The 21,309-nt window shown below is 37.8% G+C and overlaps 1 protein-coding gene across 2 annotated transcripts in view; it reads left to right on the top strand.

Moving 5' to 3' along the window:
• LOC112461031 (epidermal growth factor receptor) overlaps nucleotides 1–21,309 on the top strand; it is a 150,327-nt gene that overhangs the window by 84,812 nt on the left and 44,206 nt on the right. Inside the window, exon 1 of one of the 2 annotated variants that reach the window (XM_025026063.1) lies at nucleotides 4,263–5,234. The exons of the other annotated variant lie outside the window; for it this stretch is intronic. The gene's annotated coding sequence lies outside the window, so the exon portion shown is untranslated. Of the gene's footprint in view, nucleotides 1–4,262; nucleotides 5,235–21,309 lie in introns of those variants that run through there. 2 annotated transcript variants of the gene reach the window in all.

Genomic DNA, 21,309 nt, shown 5'->3' with positions numbered 1-21,309 from the left:
AAGTTTAATTTACTAAAAAATTTATTATATTAAACTATATTGCATATTAAATTTTTTGTATAAACTTATTAACTTTATTAATAAAAGAGAAATTTATTTCAGAACATTGAGAAAAAATTTTAGTTTAAATTCATCCATTTTAATAAAAAATTTTTATATTTTTACTCAAAGGTTGGTAGTACTTTTATTTGATTGAGCATCTTACAGTTAAATAATTTGTATAAAATTGATTGGTACGTAAAATCAAGAAAGAAATTAGATGTGCAGTATTCATCGTTAAAGAATTGTAATGATTACAGCTTTTCAAGCTTTATGGATAACTTCTCAATTTATTATTCGAAAATTTGATATGAAATGATGATTTGCTAATTTGCAATTTCTTTCAATCGTTACCATTTTTTAATATCCTATAGAGAGGAGCAATCGTTGTTTTTATCTGCCTCGTGCACGCAAAATTTCTCGCTGCTGAGTTAGGAATGCGGAAAATCTAACGTTCCTTTGCTGAGTTTTACAAAATAAAACAGGCTACGAATAAGATTAATTCATAAATCGAAACACAAGATCTTTTCTGACAGATAATAAAAATGTTTCTCTTTTTCGCGGCGCGAACCCCACATCATCAGGAATAGATTCTTCCAATATATCATATATCCTCCCAGTAACGTCAAAAAACTAATGATGTGTTCTAACCTTCGGCTTCTTTAGTTCTGGAACTTTAAGCTATTGTTATTAGAATAGCCAGATCATTTTGTGCGAGAGGATGGTCACACAATCGATACTAAACGAGCCTAAGGATAGTAAAACCACTTGAAGGGAACAGTGGCGATCGAGTTAATGCTGACGCCATCATCATCTTCTGTTATTAAAATTAATAATGGTAAACTTTTACAATGTTTACAAAGTCGAAAGTGTCTCTTTAAAAAAGAAAATTTTGTCTTTACTTTTCATAAGTATTACAAAAACGTTATAATGAAATTACTGTGAACGAAACTTATATATATTTTTATAATATTCTCTTTTACAAATTATAATTTATATGAAAATATTTCATTCCTTTCGACACTGCTTCTTCCACATTACATCACGTACGATCCTTATGGCATATGAAGCACGTATGTTTAATCAATCAGGTAAAACTTCAACAGAAATCCCGCGACGTTGTTAAACATCAGGTAAAGTAATTCTACGAAAGAGTCCCGTAAGAAAAGTATGCGTGGAAGCAAGAAATCTTCAGGTATAAACGAAAGGATGTATGATCACGAAGTGGGGAGCAAGACAAAATGACTTATGCCGAGGATGTGTGAAAGAGGAAAATAAGTAGCTAAATTTAGGTCCACGCATACTCGTAACCACCTGTTGACTCTTCGGGAATGAAGCTAGCACGTGTGTGATCGTCCTTGCTTCATTTTACTGTGTAATAAATCTTTATAGGAAAATAACATCAAGTATCAAGCATAAACCATTAAACTTTTTAAATGTTATAGGTATGAACATATGTATCTTTCCAAAATCTCGGTAAAATAATGTGACAAATTGGGTTTAAAAATAAAACGTTTACAGAAAAACAAAATTGAAAATTGCATAATAAATATTTGATCATTTTCCTATTGATATGTTTGATGAAAAACAGAATTTTAAGTTATATTTTAATTTTAATTTATATTAATGTTTTTTTGCGATGAAAAAGTATTGACAACGAAAAATGACAACAGCAAAACAACAAAAAAAAGATACGGTTTTTACGATAAAACCGTCTATAGAATTTTCGAATCCCTGCTGATATTTCGATCCTCACAGTAGGAGGTAAAGGGATAACTATGATCCCCTAACGATGCTTTAACTGGCGATGCACCTTTAAAGGAAAAATTCGCTTGTCAGGTATCCAAATTTGGTACCATTGTTCCTGCGTTGCTACACGTATAGTCTAGACTGTGTGTTCGCGAGAATAGTTTTTCTGTGGTCTGTCGGTGCTAAATAATATCGCGGATAGTCAAGCCACTTGAGGGACAATAGACAAGAATTGTGTCTCGTAGACAGAGGCGCCGAGAGCCGAGGGTGAGTCGAGAGATGGCTGCGACCGCCCCCATGTTACAAGCTATCGAAAGGGCATAGTCAGGCACCTGCTAGCTAAACATCAGTGTCCCTTGCGAACCAAACTAAAATCTATAAGGAGATGTATTCCTATCGTGACCAGGTTGAATAGATCAGGTTGACCTGAAATTAAATTAACACGATTATGACTCGAGAGCGCGCATTATCTATACTAATATAAGAAACATAATGTTAAAAAAGTATAATAAAAGAATGTAGTAATATTATATTAGAAATTAGTTGAAATTACTTAACTACTTTGATTATAAGCGTATATTTTCATTTTATTTGTTTATTCCAGTATACTGTATATTTCTTTATAGTAACATGTGATAATGGGACACATATGTCGTTCATAATATGTTAATAAAATATTAAGTAGATAATAATCAGGAAGATATTACATAACGAAATATAGTTACAAACATAGCACTAATTTCTTACTGTTACTTTCTATCAAGCGATATAATGCAAATATCTATAAAAGTCATTAATTTTGCTTTACATTACATTATTTTGCAACCTAAAGCATCACGCGATTCGTCTATCAAATATGTAATTTTTTGGACATAATTGTCAGCATTTCTTTAGGTAATTTATAAAAGGAATGGAGAAATATCGATAAATACGTTGCACGTTTGCTCTTTCGTGGAATATCTCTCGACAAGAATGTATTTACGATAAAATAAGCGTGTATATCGTGAAAAGGGCAAATGGTCGTTGTACTCTTCGTGTTGCTGCAATTTTTGAGATGCAACGACGAGAGTTCCTTCCCCGAAGCAACTCCGCGGGAATGGATTCTTCTTGGAAACTGAACACGATGTATTTTCACGCCTGTCTAACATGGCTTTTACGTAACTCGATTACAGATTCTTACCAGTCCTCCTCTCGGGGTATCCGATTAGATACACACCGCAACTATGATATATACTACTTACGGATCATCATTTTTATCCTAATTATTACCTCAAACGTTTCGATATTACGTAAAGGCAATGAAAATAGCTATACATTATATTTCTTTTTCAAAATGAGGTACGTTCTTCATTTCTGGCTTTATATATTATTAGAAATAGTGGTTAGTCAAAATAGCTTCTAGTGTGTTATTGTTTCATCTTATAAATTATTAATATAGAGACATAGTAATAAAAAATATGTAAATTTCATTTATTATATGTGATGCCTTTATATTATATATACTGCAGGCATTATATTTAAAGCTAATTACAATAATTAAAAGCGATATATACAAATAAATTATCCCTTAAAAAATATTTTGCAGTTTATAATTTTCACATGGATAATTTTACCAAATAATTTCTGATACCTGAGATTATAGATTCCATAATATTTCTAAAAAATGTAAAATGATTGAGGCGCGAAAACATCTTGTCATCTCTTATCCTCATTTTTTTTTATAAAAGCTTACTCGATTAATTTAATATTACTCGGAACACATTCGAAACCGCTCATCATCATCATCAAATTAAACACTTCCTTCGCCAGAACAGCATCTACACCCCCGACCTTTCCATCCCTGCGGCATCTTCAGGTTCTCTCTTGTATTCTCTCCGCGAGCAGAACACATGCTTTTCTTTTTTCTGGTCCAGATGCATCACACGCAACCCCTCAGGTGTGTGCTGCTCCGATCGGGGCATCTTATATGCGGTATCGCACGAACGTACGAATGTATATTCTACACCTACTACTGCAAGTCAGGAGTTTTGGCGACTGGTGTGCGTGTGTACATGTGGTGTATACCTGATGCGTGTTGTACCTGGCTAGAAGAGCAAAGTAGGGGAAACGTTCTATGAGGTAAGACGAAGAGATGGAGGAGGTGCGAGAAGGAGGATGGTGGGAAGCTGGATGGAGGCGAAGGTGTGCGAGGCAGGGAAGTTAAGAGCTGTCTTCTGCTTTGCGGCGTTTTAGGTGGAGGGGGGGCGGGGCGGCGCGGTGGGGCGAGAGGACCAAAGAAGCCCGACAGCGGCAAAGGAGAAGGTGCTCGGCCCTGCCATGCCGTGCCGCGCTGCGCCGATGATGATGACGCCGGTGGTGGTAACGGTGATGGTGGTGGTAGTAGTAGAAGGTGGAAAGGGAGAGAGAAAGAGAGACGGAGAAGACGAAGCGCAGGAGAGGCGAAGAGAGAGTCCTGCTCAGCGTGGACCTGTGCGTCGTTGCATGGCCGACCTGGAGACTCGCTCTCCGCAAGGTGAGACGCGCGGACCAAAGAGGAGGTCTCGAAGGATCGACAGGAATTCTCGTGAAAGCTGACTCTTCCTCTTTCGCATGCTTACGATCGCGCGCGCCCGTGTTCTCCTTCGGCCACCTCTGTCATTCTTCACTATCTCGCGTTGACTCCGACTTGATTCTCTTCGTGTACCAAGGAGTGAGTGATCCGTATCTTTTTATCCGTGAGGGATCTCCGGACTTTCCACTAAGTGCTCTCGATACAGATCCGCCACTGAAGTGAAACCGAATCATCATTTATCAGTGAAAACATCGCATCTTATATCGAACCAAGTTAAACGCGTGTGCTCATCCTTGGATTCGCTTGGAGCTTTGAGTGAGACACCTTAAACAAGAATAAATCAAACTCTCAAACAAACTCGTCATTGGACATCTTCGTGGAAGCGACGTCAAGGCGGACGTAAAGTGCGGAGTCGACACGTTCGACCGTGATAACGTGTGCTAACGTTAGAGTGTAGCGTCTCTTATCAAGCGCACGAAACCGATCTCTCGTACGGCCACAATTTTATGTGCGCGTATCCGTCAAGAGAAGTCTACTTGCATCATATCAAGACGCTTGACAACTATACGTTCGGCGAACGATGTCAGTTGCTTCGTGCCATGTGACCGATCGAAATCGCCGTCATTAGGATTTACGAATCGATGCATCTTTTTGGAGCTATTTCGCGAAATCGCGCGAAATCGCTCTGCGCGGAAGGTGAACAGTGTGTGTTTCCTCGGTGGCGTTAAATTATAAATTCGAATGCCTGGTGCGCGTAAGTGTGTACACATCGCTAGCTCGGAAGACTCGTCGCGAAAGTAAACGTTGGAATTTCCTTTCGGAGTCTCTGCCAAGAACAGTCCACGTTCGTTTCGTCTTGGATTTATCTCACGGGCCGCATGAATGTTAAACTAAGGTGAGTGAGGTACGCTTCTATGAATTTGCGGAATCGCGCGGTGTCGATATCGTCTGCCATCTTTACGCGCCAAATTGCAACGAGTGTGGAGTGTTTACTTTCGTAATGTGATTTTGCTGCGGCGATGATCGCAACATCGACTCGTATATGATACCATCTTTCACGCATGTCTGACGTACTTCGACTGCAAATGATAAGATATTTAAACATGAAAATTTGTATTTTTGTGGTATATTCAACGCTAAACATAATCGTATTATTTTCGTAATATTTTTTTATCAAATGTTTTTTTCTTAAACAAATAAAATAGCAATTATATTTTTACATTTAAAAAATTGGGGGGCATTCATCATTTCTTTCTAAATTTAATAACGTACGAGAAGCACGCTAGTGAAATATCATGGAGTTACTCTATAATAGCCTTTTTCTCGCAAAAATACTTTATCAGATATTATTTTTAAATGTTACTTCGATTTTTCTCGACAAATTCATTTGTTTGGTCTCGAAAATTTTTCTCACAACTTTGTGGATAAGCCAGGACTGTTTCTATTCCTTCTCAAGATATCGACATGCTTTCCCTGTGGGTACATTCTTTTCTTTTGAGACAAATAATGGTTCTACAAATTAACCATTTTTAAGTGTCACGAATGAATGAGAGTTTCTTTTCAAAATCTCAGCTAGAGAGAAGGTTCGTAAAGATTTGATAAGAATAGCCTCTCGAGATTGAAGTGCCCTTTTTCACGGAAATTTTCAGATTTTATTTTCTTTTAGTTTATCTTTTTTACTAAAATATATCACGCAGCGTTACTTGAACTGCATAAAGTGACATTCTTACAAAGTATGTGACATTAGGTCAGTGAGGCCATTAATTGTAAGTTTAATGGTTATATCTTCTTAGAAAGTCATGTACCAATCATTTTATTAACATAAATCTATATGTTTATAATTATAAAATATTATTTTTCAAATATATATTTGTTTATTTAATGCTAAACAAATAGATATTGTTATTATATGCCAAGTAATTATTACAGACCTGATAAGTACGTAAAGAGATCAAGTTTATATATTCCGTTTATATATGTTATGATGTGTCTTTCACAGTCCAAAGATGAGTTAATTGCAGTAAACTCCATTTTCATATAACACATATAGTATACACTATAACTTCTAACATAAATAAGTTTCACACAAGTTATATTTTTATTTATTTATTATGTATATTCTATATTATTTAACACACATATGTAATTGAATAAATCTTTGCACGTATCGTGTGTTATTAAAATCAGATTAACGGTTAACTAGGTTTACTAATATTTCTCGTGTTGATGACATTTAATAAGATAGCTTTGTTGTCAACACAAGCTAACAATCATAAATCATCGGTATATTGCCAAAGCAAAAGTTCTTAGCGTATATAGAGTTTTTCACTGTTTTTCCTTGTGACCGATTAAATATTTATTAGTATTTAAATATTAAATAACGAGAACTGGGAATTATTTAAATCTGTAATAAGATACTAAAAGAGCGTCAACTCTAATAATTATAATTTACGCTTGAATCTTTATAAAAATTAGCATTGAATCACTACATACATATTTTATGTAAAATATATTAATAAATAAACGATTAATGTATAACTTGTGTGTGTAGTAACATGGGAAATTTTCTATATGTGAAGATACAAATATTAAATTATTAACCTGTAGAGGACGGGAAGCCTATAAATAAATAAAATAAATAAATAAATAAATAAAAAGTTATGAATGAATAAAAATGAAAATAGTCATGAAAAAACTTGCTGGTCCTCTAAAGATTAAACTGTTATTTTTATTATATAACCATATAATTTTTATTTATAATTATTATTATATAATAAGAATAACCACTTCGCATTTTACATTTATATTTTGACACCGTTGATTTCTGTAAAGATAGTTACCATTTCTCCGATGATCTCTTCACTTGAGCCTGATTCTTGATAGATTATTATTTAGAAGAATTTCTTCTGAGAGCGACTCTAGTTAGGTTCTCAATCATATGCACCCATTTGTAGATACGCGACTGAGCTCTCTCTCTCTCTCTCTCTCTCTTTCTTCTTTCTCTCTCTCCGTCACTTTTGAAAATGAAAGTTCACGCGGGGCCTGCGAGCACGAGGAACATACGAGTCTGGAATTTCTTCCTCGGGGCCCCGCGGGACCTCCATGCCTAACGTTCGCAGGATCGTTAGTATCCGCTGGAGAGTTGAACGCTGGGGTAAGAAGCTGCGTTGGCGGCGGACGTCTGTTTGGAAAACATCGACTGGCGAGCATGTGACATCTGCTAGCGCGCACCATTAGGTGTCTTTCAAGTCTCTTCGTTGGCCTGCTTCTCTATCGCGAGAAACTTTTCTTTCTTTTTCCCAACACGCTTTCCAGCTGATCGACGTCAAAAGCCGGCTCGTCGAGTTGATTTGAGCAATGCATTTTCACGATCATTTCTCGACGAACCTTTGGAGAATTATACCTGAATCGAATCATGAACATGTGAAAGTAGAGCAGAAGAAATATTGTGTAGGCGAAAAGAATGCATAAGATAATGTATAAAAATATTTTAATGGTATTAATGTGCATTAACTAATTTATTAATAGTATTTAACATGTATAAAATTATAATGAATCTATATGTATAACACTTTTTTTATTTTATTCTCCTCATGTTTAAAAATATTACAAATTATTTTGCATATTATGTATACATATTATTTGTTTTTAACTATCTTTATCTAACAATAAGCCGCGAGGTCGGAACAACTTAATTTTATTATTGCAAATATATATATATATATATATTCTAGCCTAATTTAGATCAACATTTCTAATTTATCTATTAATAATGTTTGATTCTTAGTATAATGCAATTAATGGCGCTCTGGTATTTCTAATCAACTTTCTTGTTTTGGCCGAGCAAAAGTATGCAAAGACGTTCGCAGCAGTATACGCAACGTTTATTATAACAATGACGTCTCCTAGTTTGCCATGCCGCGACGTGGACGTACGCCACTTTTGGGATGTTGTCCTTATAGTTATGCGTACATATGTATGCGCTGGTTCAGCCCCGCGTTCCTGAGCGCGACTCACTCGAAAAATATATTCCAGTTCTTCTAGAGACGCGCCTACTTTAAAACAGAGAAAAGCATTAATTCTTATGAGAGGCGCCTGCCTATTTTGGAAGTACGAAAAGAGTGCCGTGAATGTCATTAGAATACTATTAATCTCATTAAAATGTACCCGAAAACTACTGCGCATTTGAGATCACTGCGATACGATTTCCCTCCTCAGGAAAAAGTTAGTTGAGATTAGCGATAACTTTGGCGCCACCGAAATTAATGCCGAAAGACCTGACTGCGTCATTGATTATGCACTAAACACAATTCTGGACTCACAATGTAGTCAGTATTTGAATTTCAATACCGCTCGGGTCACTGACTTGGGTTGTCAATTCTCGAAAATAACTTTGCATATATATTTTTTTTTTCTTTTTGCTATTTGCAGAGTGTTTCAGATCTATTATTAATTTATTGAGGAACTAAAAATAATAATAATAACTTAAATATCCGAAACATTGATCTTTAAATTGAGTGATGCAAATAAGTTATTATTTTATATATTTCACGCATATAATTTATAATGGTATTTAAAGATTTTTATAATAATATTATCAATATAAACATATATATGCAAAGAAATATTTTTAATAAATTTGAAAAAGCAAGGTGGTATATTTGTACAATTGCTATAATTATTTTGAGAGGAGAAACCTGGCGCTCTCTAATCTCAATTAGAGTAATTATGATAATGTATTTATCGCGTTGCTCGCGCCGTGTTCGACACAAATTCATCGATTGGACACAAGTGCAAATAACTTATGTAAGATTTTCGTACGGTTCTTTCTTGACGTTCTTCTATCGTTTCTAATTATCGTCGCATTGTAAGATGATAACTGTCGGCAACAATAAATGCCACTCACGAATTTCTCGAACGAAAACAATTCGCACCGGCGATTTGCGCAATGCATGACTCTCGACCGACTTCGATCTACCGATCTCGTGCAATTTGTCACTCCGACCGGTTCGAACAAATGTCAACCATAGGCATAAAATACTATCGTGCACGCGAACGCCGGCCAATCCAGTTTAAACACCGCGACTTATCTCGCAATGACACGTGACACACTCTGTAATGAGTATCGAAGTGCCTCCGGGCGATGCGATATAAATCTCATTTTATGTGTCGATTAATCTGAGGACTCGAATTGATTCGATAGAGATAAGCATAGTTATTATCTTAATATGAACTGATGTATTTCTGTTAATATTCATAAGAATTTCGATAGGTACAGTAAATACGAATTCAAAAATATGACTTTTCGGATACAGAAAATAGATCTCCGAAGTTTCTTTGTGTTATTCTTAGATACGCGTTATACAAAGTCGAGAGCGTGACTTTTGGAGCATCCCTGAAGGTCCTTGCAGACGGTCAACCGTGAATTCTTTCTCCAGAAAAGTTCCATGAAGGTCCGCATGGATCTTTATAGCCCATCTTAGTTAGAGGGTATTGACGCCAGACGGTGTTTTTCTATTTCGTCTATCCCACCTGCTTCGATGTAGCTCGAGAAAAAGATCACTAGAAAACTACAGTATAGACTAGGAAAAGAATATACACACCGACCGTCACGCGAATACACATTTCAAGCACATGCTGTGGATTAAAGTTCAGAATAGAACTCATTATAGAGATTTTATTTTATTATGCCGTTAGCCGCGATTTTGGCGATTATTTCTTAATCAAGAACTGATTTCCTTAAAATATAATTAATGTATATTTTTATGCAATATTACTTCCGTATATACATAATTCTATGAAATCAATGATAAAACATTGCTTCTCCAAAAACATAGATTTCATAACTTACTTAATAAACATTCTTCTTAGATGGTGTATTATGAAATTATATAGAAAGCGTAAATTACGGTTTGGGTTACATAAATGAATTAATATGCATCACGAATGTCTTTGTTTTAGCTTACTATAAAACAAGATTCTTTAATTTAAATTAACGCGATTTTACATAGAATTTGCAACATGCTGCAACAATAATATATTCAACTAAAAATGCCTACGTAATTTTGTAGCTATTTGCCGAAAACCACAGATTTATGTTTGCAGGTGTTGCTAATAACGCAATTTGTCGCGGTGTTTTTTCGATATAAAATCATTTATAAATGTCGCGCACACATACATCTCGCCGGACAAAGCGCTCGCTTCGCGCTCATTTTGCGGAAGGCAACAGAAAGAGCGCGAATAGCGCGATTGCCGTGCAAAGAACGCCCGTTTGTGAAAGGCGGCGTTAGCCAATATCGATAATCATCTGCCTATAATAGATGGCTCGTCCCGACTTGCAGCGTAGAGATCGTATAAGACGTTGAACTATTCAGCCGCGCGTTATACCGCAGCCACCAACAAAGAGGGGAAAGAACACAAGAGCATCATGATTCATAACTGCTTCGCCTGTACCTGGTAAAAGTCTTGAGACGCGATGGCGTTTGATGGTAATTACAATCTCGATGCGCCTCCAGTATGCGCTGCTGTGTGGAACGATATCTCGTTTCTCTCCGCGCCAAGGACACGAAATGGAAATACCATTTTGAGCCGCGGATTTAGTCAGTATCCTCGAAGAACGTGTGCATTGTGTGCGGTTCACTTGCACATTCGCTGTAATGATTGTAATTTATTTCGATGATTCTTTGATCGTTCAACTGTAGTTAATATCGAAGACAGAGACAGCGAGCGGCAATAGTCGAAATGAGAGATTTTACAATAACCCTTTGTCTTGATCGTGATATTGCTGAACAATAGAAGCTGTCTTATTTTATGTTAACTAATTTTTTTATTCGATAAACATAATAGTTGAAATGCTTAGATAAATTCTAAATATAATTTATTTATATGATATAACTGAATTATTATTTAGAAAGAAAAAGTTAACTAATTGTGAGATTAATGAACCGACAGCAACAGATATATCAATCAGATTGTAAAACTAAAATTCTTTCAAGAATATATTATATCATAGATTAATATAATATTAATTTACATATAATTTTAATGTGCTATTACATAATACAAATTGCAATCGATAAACATACGATTCTCTGCCATGCAATTCTTCGAATCTTTGGCCCGCGCAATACATAACATGTAACCAACGCGTGTGTGCGTTTTTCACGTCGCTAAAGATGATTACAGAAATCAAACGCAATTTGCGGCTGAGTAGTTAGTACATTTTGTCTACTACTCTAACGTTAGGACAAACAACGGGTGACAAGTCGGAGATTTGCGTGGTGATCGTTATCACCGTCGTTATGGCGATTATCCATTATTTTCAACGTCGCGGTTCACGATTGAATACGATATAACGACCACGTATGTAATAATCGTCCATCTGCGATAGTCGATAGATCGCCTGGTGCATCTCGAAAGATGCTGGAAGGTCCAGAGAGCCGAGGGAAAGGCGAGAACTGACGTCACCATTAGGAATGAGGTTAAACTGATGCTAAAGTGTTGCCGCGTGAGGCCGGTCGCTATAGCGCGTTCAACCCGGCGCAGGATACTGAGATCCTGAAAGGATTCTATAAGCGAGATCCTCGGGAGCGCGAAGTCGAGAATTCTCGCGCGCGAGAGAGAAGATCCGTGATTGCATCACGAGCATCTCGCGATTGCTCCGCGGCCTCTCGATCTTCTGCTTTTCAAGATTTACGCTCGATCGCCGTATATATTTCTCCTTCGCTTTATCTCAAGATCGCGATTGCAAATTCCGTAAATTATTAACGTTGCTCCTCGAACGCTACCCTTTCTCATTGCAGATATGCATCAGCTAATAGCATGTAGTGATGCGTTGATAGAGGATTAGGAGAATGCGAGATTTAAAAAAATTAATGTTTAATTACTGATTGCATGTTACTGATGCGTTCTTTCATAATTTAAGAATAGGTGAGAGATTTTAAAAAATGATTTTTGCATTACATAAAACATTTTATATTGATTACAATAAGGCAAAACCATAACGCGTAATTTAAAACAAAATTTGAAACACTTTAAACATATAAATAACACAGAAAATTATCTAATTGCAATTAAAATTTTGTTTCTTTATTTTATAGATAAATTATGTAGATATTTAAAAGAAGAAACAAGATTAAAACTATTTTAATCTTAAAATTAATTTAACCGTTTATCAAATGCATATATACAACCATTTCAAATTAATATATTTTATGATACAAATTCTTTTCTAGTAAGATTATACAGAAATTGTATGTAGGTATTTTTCAAAATATTAAGTTAACGGATATGCTATACTTTTGTATATTAGTAGCTTTAATTTTATACATTTAACGTGAAAGATAATTAGAAGTGATTTTATTACCGTGTATCATTTACATTCGATAAAGCCTCGTACTACCGTTAAGCAGCATCGTTATCTATCATTGTAAAATTTATTCACAAGATATATATAGTTTTGAGCGTATTTAATTACTCTTCGTCCATTCGTGCATGAGGTAATTACTAAGAGGATTTTACACAAATAGAGAGCTAGTAGACATAAATTATTTACAATAGATTTCTTAAGATACAGAGAAAAGAGAGAGAAAGAGAGAACGAGAGGGAGGAGCTTTCGCTCGTAGCAGTATTCTCTACCATTTCTCTTCTGCTCGCCTGAAGCATCTTATGAACCATGGGTAACACGTGTTATGATTGACGAGGATATAAGAAATTCATGACGAGCACAATAAACCTCTCTAGACATAAATATAAATGGATAGATGTTATCTCAAATAAAAATATGCAATTTTCAAGACAACGTTTATTCGATGGCAATGTTTGATGAGCACATACAATATAAATTTGCTGAATATCCAGAAGTCCACGCAAATATGTACAACGTGATAACTGTGAGAGACGAGTCTCTTATCGTATTTTCTTCCAGCAACGCATTCTCTTTTTCTCTCTGCGCTGTATTTTTCTAAGCAAACTCGTTTTATTATAAAAGTCAAATTTTTTAGAGATTTATTAAATTAGTCGCTTTTTTATATTCACAATCAGTGCACATATTACCATCACTCATTTTTCATAATATTTTGTTATGTATTAAATTTTAGTGATAATATTAAATGTAATAATATATTTAATGGCACATTTAAAAAGATTAAATCTCTCTACTGTGCTCTTTAATTATTTTTATCACACAACATTTAACTTAAATTCTATCTAATCAATCTATCTTACCGAACGTAAACCAATAATTATTTTCTCCGATCAAACAATCGGTAAAGCATATATCACTAACTTCATTCGCCTTCGAAAGCTGAAGCTACTCTCTTGCCTCTCATAGCCGCCGTCGTTACCGGTGCCGCGGTGCTATCTCAACGTGGCATCCGCAGAACCCTTTGTCTTAGCCAGGGCACGACTTCGGTCGTATAATACGCTGGGGGTCCCCGAAGAAGACCCGAGTCGGTAGGTACCTATCTACCAATACGAGTTAGCATCGTGTACCCCGGTACGTACCAACACGGGTTTCTCTCAGCCGGAGCTTCTCTCTATCTGCGAGAGATCTCCGGTCGTATGGACGAGCTCGTGCTGACCTCGGGGGCTAAAGATTACGAGGGCTTGCCACAGCTAGAATTCAACCGCCGCGGCCGCGCCGCTGAGACGTACACACGTACCTTCGCGTATTCCACCTTGAGCAGATTGTGGCATACACGTAGTTGGGATACGCGTATACCCGAGGGCAACCGACTGTGGTGGAATTTCATGACCGCGTACTTTTCTGCGGGTGCACCTTTTTCCACGAATGGGAGAACGACGGGACAAAGAAACGCGTCATCGGCGCTTCGTTTGCTGTTTCTCCGGTGTTTGCAATACTTTCTTCTTACTCGTTTAATAATTGATGGTGTACGAGGGACGATTGGCCTTGCCGAGTGTATCAGTTGACACGCGAATGTTAAGGGACATATAGCGTGTAGCAAGGATAGAAAGAAAAATTTCATATGTCGCTGCAGTCTCGCTTCGTTGTTAAGTTTTCGATAGATATTTGAATATTTTTGACGATCAAAAAACTAATAGAGATATTAAATGTAATATTTATATTGGAAAACAAGATAAATCCCAAGATTGATATTTTATAATTTTAACTAGATATTCTTATTACACAAAAACAACTAATCAGCAAAAAATAATGTATCATTAAAAAATATTTTAAATTGCTTGTACACAATTACACGAAATAGGGAGAAAATGTATCAAAATTCATGGTAAAAGGAATGACGTGCAGAAATTCAACAGACATTTCCCTCCGATCAAGGAAATCTGCATTCTGAATGAGCGTTTCAGTTCCCCACAAGTTTGGTACCCAGCAACAACCTTGTAACGTGTTCACGATACCACTGCGTCTTAAGGATACATAAACACGCGATTTCGTGACGCTCGCCCATGGCCAATCATCTTTCCGCTGAGGGATTGATTTCTTTCTCGTGCACCTGTCGAAGCACGGATCCTCCGCTCTTTTTCTGCGACTGTGCACTGCATGTACATATCGTACGCATATTACGTGGGCCGCGCGAAATGAAAGGCGAACCGGCCAGCGGGTAGGTAGATACCCACCTAGAATTACCCAGGCATCGGTCCACAATTACGTCGATTATATATCGGATGGTTTTTACGACCGCATCGCAAGCTTCAGGCCTACATGCCAGATTCCGTTTCGTTCGTATGTACGAATAAGGCAAGGGTGAAGGAAAGGAACTTTTTATCCGCGCGGAGAAAAAAGCAAAATAACATATTAATTGATGCTCGACGTTGTCACTTTCGATAAATGCAATTCGTGCTATAATGACTAGTTATCGATCAATGATCTCAGACGACATTAACGGCGACGCGTCCGTTCGTGTCACTTATTGCAATCATCGTTGGCAGGGAATATATTAGCGGGGATATTACTTAACATTATAGTTTGCGTCATTATTTAACTAGCTCGCGGATAATAATTATCCGGTTTTAGTAATTACGGCGATCGCTTCATCGCGAAGGATTGTATATACGCGCGAGTGAACGTAAAGCTAAACGCTGAAAGAGACCGCATTTATAAATCCGTGTCAAAAAAGAAACGCAAGTTGAACGGAACAGATTCGTCTCTGGCTCCATTATTTTTCGTCGCCGGCTAATGACATTCTCTCGTTCTTATCCGTGCCATTTCGCGTTACAGATTTGGCACACGGGTGTCCCATTAACGCAAATGCGTTCCTGCAAAACCAGTTCGCATCTGGACGCTGAAAAGCCGGACGATTGATCGGTGTAACGCCGCAAAACGGTCGCTTACATCAGCACGCGCTACCAGACCGAGAGTGAACTCCTTTAAGACGTGTTACAGACTAGGCTATAGATGGCCAATCAGGGCACACGTGCTATTCAATGGCCGGCAAATATCCTTATAGCGGCACGTGGACATTAGCACGTATATATAATTAACTGTGTCTTGAGAATAATTTTATAAAGAAATTACCTTTAATGGAAAAAGAATATAAAATTCAAAATTTGGTATATGATAGAGGAAAGGTAGTTTATCACTAGATCATAAATTCAATTTATATCAATAATCGACAATTAAGTTAAACGTAATGGTTCTAATTATTTTTTTACGTTTCTGAATTATCTTTATTAGTTGTCTTCTTATCGGGAGACTTTCAACCGATCAATTATTTGAATGAATTATTTGTTTATCAGAGATCTTTTACTGTTCAACGAGAAGAGTCCAAAATGTTTAACAGACGGTTGCTAAATCGTATTTACTTAGTTTGCCCGCGTCTTTACGCACGGTAGCGGACTTGCGTTTAGACCAGGACGACAACTGGGCGAGCACGTGTCAGTATGCGTTCACGATGCGAGACACTCTCTCATGCGAGTCACACATACGGAGTCGAGCAGTTACTTGCTCCAGCTCGCTTCGAGTGTGTCGCCGCCGTCTACACGGTGTCCAGATATGGCAGCCGCACCGGACCGTCGTCTATCCTACCTCGCGCACCGAGAGTCCTTGACGCCCACCCTGTGTATACGGTGTCTCGCGACGTATCCCACGACGCCTTAACGCGAATAGATCCCCCCCGTCCACTGTGTCGGCATCCTGCGCGCGCGAGCGTTCATTGTACGGGGAAGCCCTCGCGGCGCCTTACATAATTGAGCGATGCCCGGAGGCTTTTCACCCTCGGCCAGCCTGTCTCTCAGACCGCGCTGGACCCATTGTCCGGGTTTCGTCTTCCCAACTTGGAGACGATCGTCGGTGGGAGCGAAGGTCGTCGGCTCGCTCACACCGGAAGTAACGGGTGCTCCTGCACTCGGCCGTATCGATCGGCCGCTTGCTATTAGTGGACATTCAATGAGTTGGGTGTTGGAAGTCTACCGATCATTAAATTGCGTGGTCGATAGATCTGTTGCGACACGGAACCCTTTTTATTTTACTCTAAATACGAAAATTCATATATTATAAGTGACATTTTATTTTAAAGAGTTTACACGAATAAAGCGCTTTGTAACTCGAGGAGTTTGTACAATTAGAAATTCCGAACATAACTTTGAAGATTTATTGCACGTAAATTTCTGTTACTACGATATAAAATTTGCATAGTTAATTTATCACTTTGCCGAGTAAGTTCACATTGATTTACGACAGAAAACCGCTTTCGATTTCTGCAACATGCACCCCAAATGATTAGTGCTTGATGAAGATGGCATCGCGGAATCAAGTCGTCTTAATTACCCGAACCCGATCGTTCCAACAGGCGCGAAGTTCGATCGATTCCGGGGAAACGCGCGGAATCCACTGGTTTCTCGAAAGCTGGGCAACATTTAGTAGCTGCCGGTTTCTTGCCGGCTCGCGCGTATACCATCAACGTGTTCGTCTACACCTTTCTCTCTCTCTTTCTCCTCCTCCTCCCTCTTTTCCGCCGCCCCACGTCGCTCGGTATGTTAATGTCATTCTTCCGAAACCCCTCGTCCGTGATTCGAGGTACTAGCCCGGCCAGGTTTTTCGTGTCGGAAAGGATGTCGCGTCTAATTGACGAGTGGCGGACGTATACACTCTGTTGTGGGACGAGTGGCTGCGTTGGGCGGCGGTGCTGACATGTGTCCGAGGTGTCCGAAGCAACGTTCTGCCGTGTCTTATTATACGCTGGACACCCCGATATTTCGACGGATCGCGACAAATACTCGATGACGGGCCGCACGCCAGAAAAAGGAGCTCCTACGCCCGCATGCTATGCCGCCAATTGACGAAAAGAATTAATATTGTCTCGGGGATACTTGTGGAATTTTTCTGCTATCGAGCGTCGATCACGAGCATCGGTCGTAAACAGTTGAGTTTAGACAGTTTTGTCATTATTTTTAACTTTACGTTTTGCAGATTTCTATGATTTTATACCACGAAAAGTCTGTAGCTTTAAGTGGGTTAATTTTGAACCGTTTAGTAATGTAGTAAATATGGTGCGTAATTTAAATCTCATATTATATTTCAAAAGTAAAGGAATATGGATCACGAATGGATTTTATAGATTTCTTCATAAATCGTCAAACAGCTTATAGTAAAAGCATAATTATCGCTAGCAATAATGAACATGTTGGTTTTTTTGGCTTTAGATTTTTAACGAAGAAAAATCAGTGCATTTTGAACTACATTTGCTCTATTTATGATTTATGAGACAAACTATAGTTTCTATCGCTAGTTTTTCACATTAATTTCATCGTGAATAGCACATGTATAGCTATACCACAGGAACAATTGCGTTTAATTGATTCACTGGGAGGAGCACACCCGTTTGAGTCGCATGAACAAAGAAACTTTGCCATGCGAGCGATGTGTTGCGGACAGGGAGCTCGTTAATGATTGGAAAAAGGCGCGTTCAAAAGCGACAGGTATACCTTTCGAGACGCTGTCGAGACGTGGGCGAATCCTGCCGTTTATGGAGGCACGCTACTCGAAAGATTCTATTCGTGTGTTCTAATAAGCTCTCTCTCTGGGCGCGAGGGACTCACGACCGTTTAGCGCGTGGGTGAGATCCGAAGTGGGAGAGGAAGAAAGATACAAATGAACAAAGAATAGAATTAAGTTTACTTTATGTCCGAGAACATAAATTTCTTCGACGGTACTTTACGTAGAAAAAATTAAATAGGCAAAATAATACAACATAGAGAGAGAAAGTAATATAAATAATAATAAAAACAATCATGAAAGTAAAACAGATAATTATAATAATACGAAGCGATTAATTCTAAATATCATTAAAATGCTCGTAAAATTTAAAATGGAAAAGTTGAAGGGGGGATCGAGGAAAGAAGTTTACTACGTTTTGAGAATTATGAGATCAAAAGTTGAATTAAAATAAATCACATATTTTGATTGATGTAATTAGCAAAGAATGAACATGGAGAGCTATTATGAAAAATGAATAAGAAGAAACAATTCGACAAGAAGGATACAAGGAGCTTGGATGCGTAAAAGGAAAGTGAAAAAATAATTCGCGAAGGAGGAGTTCTGTTATCGTGACGTCGTACCGCAGGCGGTAGGTGTTCGGCCTTTCAGGTGGGTGTCGCTTCTCCGTGAGGACGGAGAATACGCTGCAACGGTGACATCATCGGCTGCGTAGTCAGCTGACTCGACTTAGATGGAGCGAAAGAACGGAGAAAAGTGCGCCGCATAATTGCCACTGCTGTCGTCGTTCTCATTATTATTATCAGCATTAATCATTAGGAACGGCCTCGCGGAACGGATGTCGACCCAGTGGTCGAGTACCCCGGCTGCATACGGCTGTCACGAAAATGCGTTGGTGTAAACTGTGAACCAGAGGATGGTTCCACTTGCATAACGCCCATGTGCACAACTGTTGACTATTTCCGACGAATTAATTTCATGCATATCGAGTGTTACAAAACCGGATATGCAGACTTTAATGACTTTAATAAAATCTGTTTTGCGAAATTATTGTATAATTTTATTGTCAATTACGTGTCAAACTTAATTCTCAAGTCAAGTAAAGCAGAAAAAAATATGCTAATTTCCGTACGATATATTCCTCTTTTTATTTAACTCTAACGAATGTCAACGTGTCTTTTTATCAAGAGGAAAATGCAGGTGTTCTTCGTCGTCAAATGCCTCTTCGAATCTTCTAAGAGGCCGTCCACGGGGAGAGGCGCGTTCTCCACGTTGATCCGGTGGTACCGGACCCACGGCGAAAGCTGTCGTCGCAAGAAAGCCAAACGGCTACGAGGAATACGGAGCCGATAGTAAATTCAAGTGAGACATTGTCCCTTGATCCCTTCCACCGTGTCGGTTTCGAACAGGGTGGTCCCACCGCGAGCTGCAACGTCGCATTCCCATCGACCGCATAACGAGCTCTCGAGGCACTGTCTCGCGCGCACTCCTCCAGTTCTGGTCACTCGCTCTCCGCCTCTCGCCTTCTCGCTCCCTTCAGCGGCCGCTCCTGGGTGTTCCACGCGTCAGACGAACTGTATCTTCGCGGGGAGTAATCCCTATCCCGAATAAATTGCATTTCGTTGACTTGTGCGTACGCACGCGCACCTGTTTAACTATCGATCAGGTATTTGCGATAATTCAATTGAGAAAGATTTGCGAAATTATTCCGATTTTTCTATTCTTCTGTGGGTCAGCGTGAACCGTGAACCTCGGTGGATCAAACAGTCCGAATGTTTGATTCAATTAGCTTCAGTAAATGATATCTTTGTAGTTTATAATTTTGGTTATAGTATACCTAACTAATTGAAAATGTGACGTTTTAATTATTTAACCATTTAATTCTTTCTCCTGGTTATAACTTATAACATAGATAGATAATTGAAGATTGATACTTAAATTTAATAAATTTAGAAGAAAATAAGAATTACATAAAATTTAATTATTATATTGTAAATTATAAAAATTGTGATGTAAAACATGAGTAAAAACTAATTTAATATAGTTTTTAATCTTTGTTAAAATATAGAGAGATATAAAACCATAATCTGTGATGTGTGTGTGTTGGGGGGGACTTAATCATAGTCAATTAACTAATTGTAAGTGTAATAAAAAATAAATACGGGTTTAGGAAGAGGACTTAGCTATTTACGAGTTGCTAATCGACATTTATGCGACCGGAACTGAGCGTCTTTGGTGTCACTTGACAATTATGGTTCGTGATTACTTGGGTAGCATTATTTCAGAATTTAGAATAGTAGCTGACATCGTCGCCTTTCGCTCGCGATGACTCACAATCAGTCAGCCGAACAGTACGCGTGTATATTGAATGACGATTAGGAATATTAAATCGAGGTAGTGATGTGTGAATCGAGGGATCGTTACTGGCGCTATGTTCTCACGCGAATCTCGAAGCGATCCACCTTGAACGCCTTAATCGCCAGTAATGAAGCAACCAATGTGCCAATGCCCGCGTTATATTCGTATTTCTGACGTAAATAATCAGTGCCATTATTTCTCTTATGTCCTTAATCAATTGTGTTTTTGCTTTATTGCATAAAAGATAATTACAGGACAAGAGATAACATCATTCAACTTTCTTTAAGAATAAGTAGACTCTTACGGTATGTTTTGTACACATATATGTATATCCGTTCTATAAGCAAGAAAATAGATTAAAAGAAAGAAAAACTGAAGTTATTGTAATACACAAAGCTATTATACTTGAACGTATTTCACATTTTTCGGGATTTAATTAAATGTTGTATAAATACTCTCAAAATATTAGAAAAAATATTTTATCTTTACATAATTGCGACAAGTTTATCTTTTTCTCATTTTCTTCTTTAGTCAATTATTCTTTTTTTTTTTATCTGCTTGATAATCGAACCGCATGCGTTCATATGGTATACTGTATAAATCTTTATAGCAGTAATATATGAAATATAGGGGTGCGTAAAGTGGCACGAGCTTTCGTAATAAATATACTTCAGAAGGGAAGGAAGTGGAGAAATGA

This window comes from Temnothorax curvispinosus, unplaced genomic scaffold (genome assembly GCF_003070985.1).
Source record: "Temnothorax curvispinosus isolate PA1 unplaced genomic scaffold, ASM307098v1 QBEX01011001.1, whole genome shotgun sequence".
In the NCBI taxonomy this organism is placed as follows: domain Eukaryota; kingdom Metazoa; phylum Arthropoda; class Insecta; order Hymenoptera; family Formicidae; genus Temnothorax; species Temnothorax curvispinosus.
Note: the sequence above shows the minus strand (reverse complement) of the source record. Positions and strands in the feature narration are given on the sequence as shown.